Source organism: Heloderma suspectum, chromosome 4 (assembly GCF_057233095.1).
Source record: "Heloderma suspectum isolate Gila_16-S chromosome 4, 16-S_ref, whole genome shotgun sequence".
NCBI lineage: Eukaryota > Metazoa > Chordata > Lepidosauria > Squamata > Helodermatidae > Heloderma > Heloderma suspectum.
In genome coordinates this window covers 228,053,979-228,068,813 of record NC_139461.1, presented here as the reverse complement: position 1 = coordinate 228,068,813, position 14,835 = coordinate 228,053,979, and positions in this window count along the sequence as shown.

The following is a 14,835-nucleotide window of genomic DNA, read 5'->3' as shown; positions in this document are numbered from 1 at the left end:
AACAACCTCCGATATGCAGACGATACCACCCTAATGGCAGAAAGCGAAGAGGATCTAAAGAGCCTCTTGTTGAGGGTGAAAGAGGAGAGTGCAAAAGCTGGTTTGAAACTCAACATGAAAAAAACGAAGATCATGGCATCTGGCCCCATCACTTCCTGGCATATAGAAGGGGAAGAAATGGAAGCAGTGACAGATTTTACTTTCTTGGGCTCCAAGATCACCGCAGACGGTGACTGTAGCCATGAAATTAAAAGACGCTTGCTCCTTGGGAGGAAAGCTATGGCCAACCTAGACAGCATAGTAAGAAGCAGAGACATCACCTTGCCAACAAAGGTCCGTCTAATCAAAGTGATGGTTTGCCCAGTAGTAATGTATGGCTGTGAGAGCTGGACTATAAGGAAGGCTGAGCGCCGGAGAATTGACGCTTTCGAACTGTGGTGCTGGAGAAGACTCTTAGGAGTCCCCTGGACTGCAAGGAGGTCAAATCAGTCCATCCTAAAGGAAATCAACCCTGAGTGCTCATTGGAAGGACAGATACTGAAGCTGAAGGTGAAATATTTTGGCCACCTAATGCGAAGAGAAAACTCTCTGGAAAAGACCCTGATGCTGGGAAAGACTGAAGGCAAAAGGAGAAGGGGACGGCAGAGGATGAGATGGCTAGATAGCATCACCGATGCAATGAATATGAACTTGAGCACACTCCGGGAGAGAGCCTCGCAGGACAGGAAGGCCTGGCGTGCTATGGTCCATGGGGTCACGAAGAGTCGGACACTGAACAACAACAACAACAATATTCCAAAAAGTACAATGAATAGCCACATATTTATATAAAGGCTTTCGATACTGGTAATTTTATTTTAAATCCATTTCTTAACAACATCTGAACTGGAAATTACTTTTCCCCCATTCATTCAGCTGTGCACCACAGCCCCAAGATCTTTTTCCTGGAACACAAAAACTGGTTCAGAGCCCATCAGTGTATATTTGAACCTGGGATTATTTTTGCATGACTTTACACTGAAGGACATTCAATATCCTTCACCATTTTGTTGTCCATTCACCCAGTTTTCAGATATGCTTTTTTGGATCTCTTTTGCAGTCTGCTTGCATTTCTAGGATAAGGAACACTTTGCCTACTTTACCAGTCACTGTTGACTCTGGAAAAGTTTATAAAAGGTTCAATAGTACTGGTCCCAGTATAGATAATTGGGAGATCCTACGACTTACTTCCCTCCTTGTAAAAACTGTCCATTAATTCCTGTCCTTGGCTTCCAACCAGGCACATACTAATCCAAGAGTGGGGAATCTGTGGTCTTTCAGAGTTGTTGGACCCCAACTTCCATTAGCCTCAGCCAGCAACATCTGGGGGGCACAGGTGCCCCCTCCACTGCACTAATTCATAAGAGGACCCCATCTCTTATCCCATGACTGCTAATGTTACCCAGTAGCATTTGGTGAGGGGGCGGGGGAACGCTTTTAGGGATACCTAAGTAAATAATTTCTACCAGATCACACTCTTCTGTTTGCTGACACATGAAAATAATTCTGAAATGTCAGTGGTGATGCAGGAATTCCGGTTGCAGAAGCCATGCTGTTTCATCCTCAGCAAAGCTTGTTCTTCTATAGCTTGAACAATGCTTTAGCAGTTTACTAAGGACAAAAATTAGACTGACAGGCCTCTCCCTTCCTACCTCCTTGTTTGTTTTTAAGGGTGCAATCCTGTGCATGTTTAGACAGAAAAAGTCCTATCACTTCCAGCATTCCCCTAGCCGGCATTGGTGGTACCTTGGCCACCTTCCAATCCTCCAAGAAGTCCGATGTTAACGATAATTCGCATATTCTCTCACATTCATATGCACACGTACACACATATACTTTAGCAACCCAAATAGGAAACGTTCCTCCGTTAACAAAAACAGTTCAAGGGGGCTTGGGGGCGAGTGCCACCCAGACGCCGCGATGTGTCACATGTTGAATCTGCTATATTACCCTGAGAACACCTCTTTGGGCCTCTGTTTGACAGTTCTTCAAACTCCCCCCCCGGCCCCCCCTAAAAAAACACCCGTGGTTGAGGCGTGGGTATGTCCCGGACTGCGACAGCCCTCCACGGGGACCCAAACACGCCACCGCTGGGTTCCTGCTGCGGTCTGCGGCCTTCCAGCTTCCGGCCAGACCCGGCGGAGCGCGAGCTGCAGCCAATCCGCTCCCCGTCCGGGCCGCTTTGCCACGACTCCCCGCTCGCCCTGCTGCTCTGGGGTAGGATCCGCGGCACTGCCCCCGCCGGAGAGGGTGGGCGCGGCGCCCGGCTGGCTCCCCGTGGGGCTCGGCGCCGCGCGCCCACGGTCGCACGCGGGAGAGCCTCGCCGTCTGCCCTGCCAGAGCCAGGGGGCGAACGGAGGCTGGCTCGGCTCCGCGGCGGCGCAAGTCGCCAGTCGGACTCCCGGACACTTGAGCGGCTGGAAGAAACTCCGCGCGCGCGTCTGCGCGCGCACTCCCCAGAATCCCCCATCAGACGCGGGGAAAGGGCGGCCCTCGCTTCGGTGCGGCTCCGGACTAGACGCCGCTCGCGCGCCAAAGCGGTTGCGCGAGAGCGGAGGATCGCCACCGCCGCTCCCTCGCGGCCGCCCCCCGCGCGGAGGGGAGTCCCGCGGCGAGGGTTGCGCTGTGCGGCGCGGGGCCTCGTCGCCTTCCGCCGCCTCCTCCTCGAGCGATCGCGATCCCCTCCCTCGGCCGCCCTGCTGCGCTCCCTCCCGCCTGGCCTCGCTCCCCCCCCCCCCGTTCTCCCTTGCAGACCTGCTAAACTGGGCTAATTTTAATTGCATGTTTCAACTTTGCTAATTAAATCGAGGGGGCTAATTAAAAGTTACGAAGGAACAGTTTTAATTCCCCGGCTGCTTCTTGCTGCTTCGTTTCTCTCTCTCTCTCTCTCTCTCTCTCTCTCCCCCCCCCCCCCCCGAGCTGAGCCCGGCCCGTCCTTGGCAAAGAAGCCGCCTGCGCGCCCCTCGTCCCCCGCCGGAGGGACCGCGGCGACGGCTGCCTGTCTGCTGACGCTCTCGCCGGGAGGAAGCGGCTCTTCCAGCCGCAGGGCCCCCGCGCCTTCCTTCGTCCTTCCTTCGCCGCGGTCGCGGGGAGTCTGGGAAGCGGCGGGGATCCGCGCCTCTAACGCGAGTTGGCGCGGAGAAGGCCGGCGCGGGCCGGGCGAGTGCCCCTCCGGCCCGGGCTCCCCCCGCGCCACGGCCTGCCTTGCGCCGCGTCGCCTCTCCCTCTGCCCCCACGCCCCTCCCAAGCCTTTGGGGCCAAAAGCGCGAGAGCGAGAGGCAGTCCTCCGTCGGCTACGGCGAGAGCAGAAGCCGGGGACAAGGCGGAGCGCGGGGAGAGACGCCTGAAGACGCGCGAGCTCGGGGACCCCGGGCGGGCAGACGGGGCCTCAGGGGGGATCTGATTCCTGCCCTCTCCTATGTCCCTTGCATTTCCCTACCCGGGAAAAAGCGGGGGTGGGGGCAGCAAGCGAGACCCCTTTCTCCGTTTGCTGCACTCCTGCCCCATCGGTCACCTTAACCTAGAATCCTCCATCCATTTCGGGGTGTCCCTTTTTCTCCACCTATTAAATAACCATTGTTTCCACCTGCTCCGCCCTATGAGGCTCTTCTCTAAAACGTCTCCTAAACGCCCCTGCCTCTATTTTTCCCTTTCTTCCCTGCATCATGGGGCCAGGGTCACTTATCCCTGCAAGACCTCCCTTAAATCACTGCCCATTCCATAGACCCCTTGCAGAAAATCTAGAGGCAGTCTGGACTAGCTCTTAAGCACCAGGGTGTGCCGTATGGGCACATTGCACCCAAATGTATATCTGTAGCAGCCATGTTCTGCAACATATCATTAATCTATTTAAACACACACACACAATGGATCTCTCCTGCTTCTTTTTGTAAATCGGGTTGCTGGTTGATGGTTTTTAATTTATTCACCTTTTCATCTTTTTGATCCGTTCTATACTGCCCAATAGTTTCGGCTATTGGGCAGTATAGAAATGTAATAAATAAATAAATTAACAATCCAGTCTCTCTACCAGCAAAATGTTATCTTTTTAATGAAGCCAGTGTTTTATTTTTATTACATAGCACCAGCAACCCATTTATTGCTTGGGAAACCGTCTTCATACGCACCTCCAGAATCAAGAGATCCACACAGATTGCTCCGAGCAATATGATCAATGCTCAGCTCAGCCATTCACAGTGGACAACTCTGGTTTGAACCTGATTAATACACAGTGGCCAAATTCATGGATTAGCTACACCAGTTAATCAGCCCTTGTAAAATCAGCCTCTCTGCTGCTCCCTTTCAAATACAAGTTCATCACCAACCATGCAAAACCAGGCTTTAAAACACTAAAACAGCAACAGGTGTATACTAGGGGGATCATCCACATAACAGTAAAGTCTGTGGCAAAACTCCCCCTGATCTGAACAGCTCTGGACTGCATGTAGTTTTATTTTATTTTATTAAAAAATCTGAAGGCCCCAAGCCTTTCTCCGCCGCCATTACAAACCCACACAGGACACTCTGGGGCTTGGAAGGCCCTTCTCCCTTGGCGCCCCCAAATTCCTCTTCAGGCCTGGCACTCCCCAGGCGCCCCGGCCTTGGTTCTCTCTAGAGGCAAACTTCGCAAATATGAAAAGAGCCCCCTTAAACAAGCAGGCTCACCTCGAAAGACAAGTGCTCCTATAGAATAAGGCCCCGGTGCTAATTGAGGGATCACCGGGGAGGCAAGGGCTAGGAAAGGGCCTGACCAACATTCCCACAGCTATTGTATGGATTTTTAGGCTCTTAAAGAACCGTTCCTTTTCTCTCCCTTTTTTATTTCCCAGCCCCTCAGGCCCGGATTAAAGTGACAGACAATTTTCCCTTCGCACCTTATTGATGCTTAAATGCACTTTGAGGTAATGTGAATAGGGCGGAGTGGGGAGGAGGGGAGGGGAGAGAAAGCTCTGCGAGAACACAATGGAGTGTGCGTGTTTGGGAGAACTACAAAGCTATCCACACTTGAAGGTGGAACAGAAGCAACAGTTTGGGTACAAAGTATTACAGCAAAGGCTGGGAATTGGCTGTGAGCTTCATTGGCCTCGCTTTTGCTCCCCACCCCCACTTTTTTTTTTTACTCCGCTAAGGCCTCAGATGCATCCAAAGCAGCTGGAGCTGTGGCATTAAGAACAGCTTTCCTGGGTCAGAGCGAGGGCCCATCTTCCAGGTCTGCCGCCTGAAACAGCAGCCAGGACAACACAGGGGTAGGAACTTCCCACACTCCTGGTCCTGTACTTGAGGGCCACATCTGAATGACCAAAGCTAGGATCCGGGCAAAGAGATAACATGTGGAATGCAGGGAGCGGGCAGCCTGCATGCACTGCGCGTAGAAGGCAGTGCTGGCTGAAGACACTGCTGCCTAAAGCAAAGGACAAGATAAAGCCCCCCACCCTGGGCCCCATTCCCACCACAGAACTGAACTGGACCTGCATCACTGGCGATGGGACAACGCTCTCCACTGCAGCAGGCTAGTTGCAGGGAAAGCCATGTGGCACACAATGCTCTGTTGTCCAACAGAGGGAAACAGCTGGGGAGCTCAGGAGGAATGGCTGGGGAGCTGCCCAGCCACTCCGCATTTGCCATCTGAGGCAGTTGTCTCACTCTGCCTAATGGTAGGGCTGGCCATGGTAGAAGGGCCCTGTGTCTTCAGTGCTTAGTATCTTTGATGACAAGAGTTCAGGCAGCAAGGCTCAGAAAGCACATCTCTACAGTCAAGAGTTAATTATACAGAGTCAAGATAGGTCTGATTCAGTATAGGGCAACTCTTTATATCCTTGTTTATAGAGATATATAATTTTCTTTGACTCGAGTCAAAGGAGGAATGGGCATACATTCTGGTGCTCATACACATTCATAGGAAATGTGGACGAATGGGCCACAGAAACAGGTGAGTTTGTACATTGCCCTGTAACTAGGCATAGTCTCTAGTTGGAAAAATGATGCACATTGACAAGGCTATGTTCGAAATCCTTTAGGTGAATCCACATTTTCCAACATCACTTCATCAATTACGGCAACAGTTTAAAGAACAGCTTACACACGCTCAGCCATCTTGTCTCCATGCGCATTGGCTCGGCGTTCTAAAGGTTCATTACATATCTTAGATATATTTTTAAAATATGGCCAGCAGTAGCTGCATCTATTAAATAAATAAGTAAATCATTCCTGGAGCCAAACAAAAATATGATTGCCTTTTGCTTATTCCGCATCCAAATGAGATTTGATTTCATCTTTTCGGAGTATGATATTTGTGATTTTATCAATCTTTGACATTACATATCCAGACAGCATATATTATCTATATGGTCTCTAAACAGAACTTCTAAGTTTTTTTAGCTTTCAGTTTTCCTCATGCTGAAACCATTCCACACCCGTTGTTGCCTTTTGCACTAGCAGTATGCCAGCCTTGTCCAACCTGGTGTTCTCCAGATGTGTCATACTACAACCCCATGATCCTCAGCTAGCATATCCAACATTTGTGCCAGTTGGGGATGATGGAAACTGTAGTATGACACATCTGGAGGGCACCAGGTTAGAGATGGCTGTACTATTGTTGTTGTTGTTGTTCAGTCGTTTAGTCGTGTCCGACTCTTCGTGACCCCATGGACCATAGCACGCCAGGCCTTCCTGTCCTGCGCTCTCTCCTGGAGCGTGCTCAAGTTCATATTCATTGCATCGGTGATGCTAACTAGCCATCTCATCCTCTGCCGTCCCCTTCTCCTTTTGCCTTCAGTCTTTCCCAGCATCAGGGTCTTTTCCAGAGAGTTTTCTCTTCGCATTAGGTGGCCAAAATATTTGAGCTTCAGCTTCAGTATCTGTCCTTCCAATGAGCAGTCGGGGTTGATTTCCTTTAGGATTGATTGATTTGACCTCCTTGCAGTCCAGGGGACTCGTAAGAGTCTTCTCCAGCACCCCAGTTTGAAAGCATCAATTCTTCGGCGCTCAGCCTTCCTTATAGTCCAGCTCTCACAGCCATACATTACTACTGGGAAAACCATAGCTTTGATTAGACGGACCTTTGTTTAAAGTGGGTGGGGGTGGGGTGGGGGGAGACTAGAAGAATAAACACTGTTTGATGAGTGGATGTTCTGATTTATAGAAGGGCAGTGCAACATTTTCTATCCCTTGCATAACTCCCAAGTGTGTCTACTGTGTCATCCTCTTTTGAATTCACTGGTTAAAGTTTTTTGGCATTTCCTCATTGGAGTTGCAGTATAACAATTTAACAACTCCCTCAACCTCTCAGCCATTAGAGGAAGTGGTTTCTAGTTGAAGAGGTTACAGAAGTATATCCAGTTATTCATTAATAAGAAGAGAAGACCACCTGTAATCCCTTCTAATCCCAGATGGGGGCTTGTTGATGCACAGTGATGGAAGAAAAGAACTCTGTGTATACTTAGGGGTGCTTCTATTTTTAGTTCACATAGGCTGGGCCTTTAAAAACAATAATTCAAGGCTGGGACATCTTGAATCATCTGCCTCAGCTTTGACGCTGGAATCCAGTCCCTCATATGGGCATAAAATCTATAACATGCCTATATACAGCATCAAATAGTGTTGCCACATCAAGAATCTCAAAACTGGGATGCAGTGTAGTGTTAGTGGTGTGCACAGGAAAGACTGATCTCCCTTAACTTTGCTAGAAATCAAATAAAAGACATCAACAGAAATCTGAAACATCTGGTGATCATGCCAAGGGAATAAGAATGGGGGCTGACCCCCAACTTATCATGTGGGTACAAACTGTGCAATCACCCACCCACACCACCCCAGGTAGGCAATTTTGTGGCAAGCCAAGCAGAAAACCAAGGCAAAGCGGCACTTCCCTCATTTGTGAGAGGCTCATTAGCAGAGCTCTCCTCAGCAACTAATGATCGGAGCCCTTTTAAATGATATTTTATATTATCCCTACCCTTCTCTCTAACTTCAAACATGTGTTTTGTTTTGTTTCTAAAAAGGATCCGCCGGGTTCTCTCTCTCTTTTTGTTTTGTTTTGTTTTTGCTTGTTTTGTTTTGTTTCAGGTAAAACCCAATCATTAAAATTCAGCCCCCGTCTCTTGCATCTGCTTCGTCTTTGCCAAATGAATTGCAGGGTGAGAGAAAAGCGATTGCATTCAAATCACAGATGGGGTGCAGGTTTTGGGAAGAAATTTGAGAAACACCATTGTCCCGAATCAAAACTCCGTCCTTTGCTCCACAAAGAGGGCTGCTTTAAGCCCTCCGAGTTCTATGGCACTTGTTTTTTAAACTTTCAAGGTCTCGCACAATGGCCTGCCACCTAAATGTCACAACCACTCTAATTCCAAGTGTGTCTCTCTCACTACAAAAAAATGGGGTGGGGATAGCAAAATGGAGGGAGCATAGAAGGAAAGGGCCGAATCATACACTAGTTTCCTCTTCAATGCCAGGCAATTGAGCTTTGTGGGTAGGAACTGGGTAGAGTGGAATCCAATGTCCAAGTCGAAGGGGATCAAAGGACCAATGCACCACCTTTAAGTACATTCTTCATGGGTGTCCCCAAGATAACAATGTGGCTAAAAGGGCTTAATTTGAGCCATCCATTCCTAAAGCGTATAAAACTATGAAGAAAGGAACAGAATAACTCTGAGCATGTACAAAGTCCATCTCCCTATGCAATAATGAATCAATAGCAGCTCCCACACATCTAGGGTTTGGTGTGCACCTTTCAGGCTAAATTGATCCCTGGCATTTCACTTTAGAAAGAAACTGTCTAGTAGGTCCCGTGTGGGTTGAGGGAGGACAGCACATACACATTTGGGCACACACGTATGCAAACACTTAGTGATCCTCAAGAGAATGCAGTAGAAGTGGACTCATTACTCAAAGCAGAAGGAGTAAAGCCCAGGGAGTATCTCCATCCTGAAATGTGTATCAAGGAGCAAAAGTGCTGTCAGGCATCCTGGCTGCACAGACCTTCTTGGGTTATAGAGTGTGGATCCAGCCATAATTTAATTTGCAGCAAAAAGAATGCTGGGCAGTTTCTTATCAATAATTAACTAATGTCAACATGAGAACTGGGTAGACAGGCCTAGAAGCTGAGTACCGAAGTTGTGATAAATTAGAGTTAGAGGTTGTATCCAATGGTAGTCTAGCTGAAGTCCTGTTCATTTCAATAGGTCTACTCTAAGTAGGACTAATATTGAATGCAACCCTAGGATCCACAGTTCCACATGCAACTTGGGTTACAGTTATTTAATACAGGGGCGGGCAGAAGGTAGACCTCCAGATGTTTTGAACTTCAGCTCCAAGAAACCCAAGCCAACGTGGCCAATGGCCAGGCATTATGGGAGCTGTAGTCCAGCAACGGGCCACAAGTTCCCCATGTTTGCTATACAGGAGTCCATAGTAGAGCACATGCTTTGTGTGCTTAAAGTCTCAATTTGATCCCTGGCACCTCCAGTTTAAAAGATCCCAGGTAGCAAAGCTGGGAACAGCCTCTGCCTGAGACCCTGAAGATGTACTGCCAGTCAGAAGATGGGGCAATGGGCTGACCTAGTATAAAGTAGGCTCATATAACACATTGATCAGTGCCTGGACACTGAATGACAGCTTGGGGTAGACCAGTTCAGTGATTCTGAAGCCTTTCAGTGAAAAAAGGGACAGATAAGAATGCTTACGAATGGGGTTAAGGTAATTCCACTGGGATTTTAAGAGCCCCTCTTGTGCCTATTCTACACAACACACCTATCCAAACAGTAAACGCCCCTAGTAGTTTCAAACATTCTCTATGAATGTTATGGGCAAACGCAGCCTGATGTGCTTAAATTTGCTAGAAACTGGAAAGGGTATGACGGAAACATTTATGAACACATATTCTTCCAAACCCTAAGACAACTCAGTTCTTTGTGACTTGTGTAAAATCATGCCAATGTATAGGCATCACTTTGCATGTATATCTTCCTCTGCTCACCTGACAGGCTCAGCATTTCTGAACAGAAGTTTCTTTATTTTGCTTGCAAGAGGGGAGGCAGAAACTATAATAGCTTGAGAAAGATGGGAGTGGCTGAGGTAATATTGAAAGAGAAACTTGATCTGATATGGGGAGGAAATATGGATCGTGTGTGTTGCCACTGGAGGACCAGAGGGACTTGCTTCGTTTGCCATGTATATGACGCCAATGTAGCAACAACACCATCTGTCTTTGCTGTAACTGTTCGCATGTGCCAAGTTCTGCACTAATGTCTAGATTCTGTGCAACAGGAAGCTCACAGGAATACACAGCCCTGATCATTATCTTTTCCATGACACTAATTTCTTGTGGGCTTGGCATACCTCAGAATTAGTAACCTATTTTGCTTAGCATCCAATTATGCCAACATGCCAGGAGAACTGTTGCATAGATGTGTGGTTTCACTTCTGAGAGGGTGCATAGGAGCTGTGTGTGTGTGAGAGAGAGAGAGAGAATGTCCAACAGTCCTTGCACTAGGGTCCCTAGCTCTTTCACTTACTGGTTCCTCATAGCTTTCATCTCTGTGGACATGAGCTGCTACGTTCCCTCATGTGTGAGCCTGCAGGAAACCTCCACACTTGTGATGAAGACTTGATGGGAAGGGAATGAAAGAGCTTGAAAAGTCTATTTAGATCCTGCTGTCTTAAAATGAGAAAGGTTCTGGTTTCCAAGGGATGTTATACAAGCACTAAAAGAATTTAGTTGCACAGGCTCTCCCAAACACCCACAAGTAAAGCTGAGTAAAGATCGCTCTTCCCCAACAAACCCGCACCTGCCTGTTCAGTAAGTGAGTAAGTGTTTCTGCCTCATCAGATCAACATTGCAAAAATAATGAGACGTGATGACTATGGGGCTGTGGTGCCTGTATAACACAACTTCTTTCTGAAATAAGTGGCATCAACATGTTCGAGGGAACTGTTATGTTCATAAAAGAGACCTCCCTTGAAGCAAATGGATATCTGTAACCATAAACTCTCGAGGTTGCAAACTCTCAGAGAGGTCTCTCCGAGTGGTCACATTGGGTGTGTGGCTGTCTAGATCAGCTCTCCTAAGAGGACTGCTGTCCTGTGCATTCCTGAGGCATAGAGGGTGAGCTGGAGGCATCCCCCCCCACACACACACAACCCTTCACCCTCCAATGCAAACAGAAGTTGAGAAGATGAGACACCCTTATTTGGGGCACAGCTGTTTAAGATGTAAAGACCCTTTAAGCATTTGGGAGCTCCTGCTTACAGCTCTGAGAAAGTAAACTTTGAATGACCCCTCAGGTTAGTTTAGTCTGAGATCCCAGAGCTGAAGGGAGGGTGGAACCAGACTCCGGGTTTTCCCGCCAACAAAGCCGGGGGTGGGTGGGTGGGTGCTTGTATCACTTCCCCTGGAAATGTGTGTTATCTTTAGAGCTGGGGCTGGGCAGCCACACACACACACTGGTAGCATTGACAGAAGTATTTTCTTCCAGTGGGGCAGGCCGCCCAGGAACAAGGCACAACTTGTTGAAAGGCTGTGCAATGCACACACCGAGGCCTGCTGTCTCCCTAGCACAGGTGCCATACAAAATCAATAGTTTCATTCCTAGGGGAGTGTTTTTCAATCCCTCTCCCTGCCCCAAATCTGTGCACTTCGGGGCAGGCTGAGGATGTAATTACATGGCCAGGAGTTACGTGCTGAAAAAAATAAACACAAGATAGTATCAGACAGTGCACTCACCTATGTGCCATAATAAACATGGGGCCATACATTCAATTCTTGGCCTATTGCTCTCTAAGGCAACCTGACCAGCACACTCTCTCTCTCTCATTCTTGCTCCCTCTGCCTCCTTTTTTTCCAGGCACATATAGGGACCTGTCTGATAGCATGCTGCCTGAAACCACAGCTGCTCTAGGATAATGAACTAATATCCTGAAGGACATTCTACTTTGGGCTGCAATTTTTAAAGATGACTGGCCTATTCCTCATCTGTTCTATAAGATCACACTTGCCTCTGCCACACAACATTCTGGGCACATCTGCACTGCTTGCACATGTGGCTGCTGTGGGCAGGGTGGCAATACAACAAGTATCTCAATTTCAAACAGCATTTATGGTGCATGACAATGAATACCAAATCCAATCAAATGCATAAGAAGCAATCAGCAGGGGTGTGCCCCGCTCCCAACTAGCAGTCAATGGTAATTAATAGGAATAGCAACATCTATGACATAAACAAATACCAATAGAGGAACAATTACTTTCTTTAGTGAGCTAGGAATTCCCAGGATCTGTTGAGACTAAATTCCACAGTATTAAATTTTCTAATCAAATGCACAATGGCAGACTTCATATTGGAGTCTTCCTTTGGAGCATGGCATCACTATACTCCAACAAAAACTTTTCAAGTGGAGACTCCATTGCAAAACTGTCACACTATATACTAGCTTAACTTCCACAACTGTATAAATGCGAGGCAAGACTGCAGAGGAGGAGGAGTCTTCCTGAACAGTCTAGGGACAGTTTCCATAATTCAAAAGATTGCTCACAAAAATTAAATTTTCCTCTATTTCTGATGTTCAGGTGTGGGTGCTGATCCATATGTCGTCAAAACAGCATCACCATGCGCAATAGGGAGGTATCAGCTCAGTGGAGCCCCAAAGTATGCCAAAGTACAAAAAATCTTTAGGAGGTTAAAAAAAAAAAACCCTAAGGGACTGACTGTTGGAGGGGGGAAAGCAGAAACCAGGTGGGAAGAGGAAAATAATGGAGTATTGTGGAAGAAGGCATTTCTGACAGGAACACTCCACCCTGTATCATTTTGTTGCAGGTCCTACTTGTATATATGATCTGTAATGGGGGCGGGGGGGGGGAAGGATTCTGTTGAATACCTTTCTCGTATAAATCCAAGTGTTGTAAAGTATGTCTTTAATAGTGTACATGACCTCGCTATTCAGAGTGACCTAAGCTAAGTTTCCAACTCTAAAATTACCTCATGTTATGCTAACCTTAAATATAAACATGCACTTGAATAATATCTAAGGAATCTATCTAATTTCCCTGATAGAAGGGCTTATATGGTGCTCAAAAAGTGCCTCATGTTATCATTGAGAGGCAATGTAGAAATATTCCTTTTGCCTCTCAATTCTTCCTTCCTTCCTTCCTTCCTTCCTTCGTTTGTTTGTTTGTTTGTTAAATTTCTTAATCACCCATCTGGCCGGTCACCTGGCCACTCTGGGCGATGTACAACAGTACAATTTAAAACAGTAAAATTACACATTAAAACATTGTTTAAAAATAACCTAACTCACCCCAAATGCCTGCCTGAACAACCAAGTTTTCAATGCGTGGTGGAAGCTCATTAAAGAAGAGGCATGGCGGAGTTCCCTAGGGAGGGAGTTCCACAAAGTGGGGGGCCACCACAGAGAAGGCCCTCTCTCTTGTCCTCACCAGCCTAGCTGTCCTGGCTGATAGGACAGAGAGAAGGCCAACCAAGGCTGATCTTGTTGAGCAGCCTGTCTGGTGTTGCTGGAGGCACTCCTTGAGATAGGCTGGGCCGGAACCATATAGGGTTTTAAAGGTCAAAACCAACACCTTGAATGAATTTGGCTTGGAAAACAACTGGTAACCAGTGCAACTCCTTCAGCACCAGAGTGATGTGCTCACGCCGGCAGCTGCCTTTAATCAGGCAAGCCTCCATGTTCTGCACAGCTGCAGCTTCCAAACCATCTTCAAGAGTAACCCCACGTATAGTGCATTACAGTAGTCTAGATGAGAGGAGACAAGGGCATGTACTACCGATGGGAGCAGATGATCAGGAAGGTAGGGGCGCAGCCTCCGTATCAGATGGAGTTGGTACAACGCTGTCTGGCTCACAGCTGACACCTGAGCCTCCATGGACAGCTGGGAGTCCAAAATCACCACCAGGCTGCGGACGTGGTCTTTCAAGGGTAGCCGTACCCCATTCAACACCAGGTCAACATCCTTCAACCTCCTGTTGTCTCCCACCAAAAGTACCTCTGTCTTGTCAAGGTTCAGCTTCAGCTTATTCCTCCCCATTCAGCCATTCACCATCTCCAGACATTTGAACAGGGATTCTACGGCCAACCTTGGTGAAGATTTAAACGAGAGGTAGAGCTGCACGTCATCCACATATTGATGGAGAGCTGCTGAAGAAGATCTGCCCTATTACTTGCTGAAATGCTTGACTTCTGAGGACACTGGCTGTAAGTTAGGTACTCAAGGTTCTGCAGGGACATTCTCATTGGTCAGACTTTCAAGATGCTTCTAGATGGACAGCTCCTAGCACTACCAATCAAAAGGCATTGTGCACCCTTTGCTCCTTAATGGATTTTTCCTAGTAAGAAAAAAGACAGAAGAAACATTGAGAAAACTGGGAGATTACAAATTGAAGAAGATAATGTCTGAACCCCCTGCAATGTTCTGTGAATGAGGCAGGGCAATTCCACAAGAAGAGCCTTGTCTGGAAGCACACTCAAACAATTCATTATGCACAGGCACATTCAAATAAGGTCATTAACAGAACAGTGGCTGACTTTGCATTAGTTGTACCCACTAAATGCAAGTGTGGGTGGGGGATGTTCAGACCATCAGTTGAAGATTGGATGCATATGGTGATCATAATTTTCCTCCCAAACTTGTATTAATTATTATGCTGCCGGTTTTATCTGTTTAGGAAGACTATTTTTAACCATTTTCCATTCATATCCCAAAGCAGGGCACAATTAAGATTCACAATACAAATGAGGTAATAAAGCAACAATAAAAATAGAAAAGGGACAAGATAAAGTCAGCAG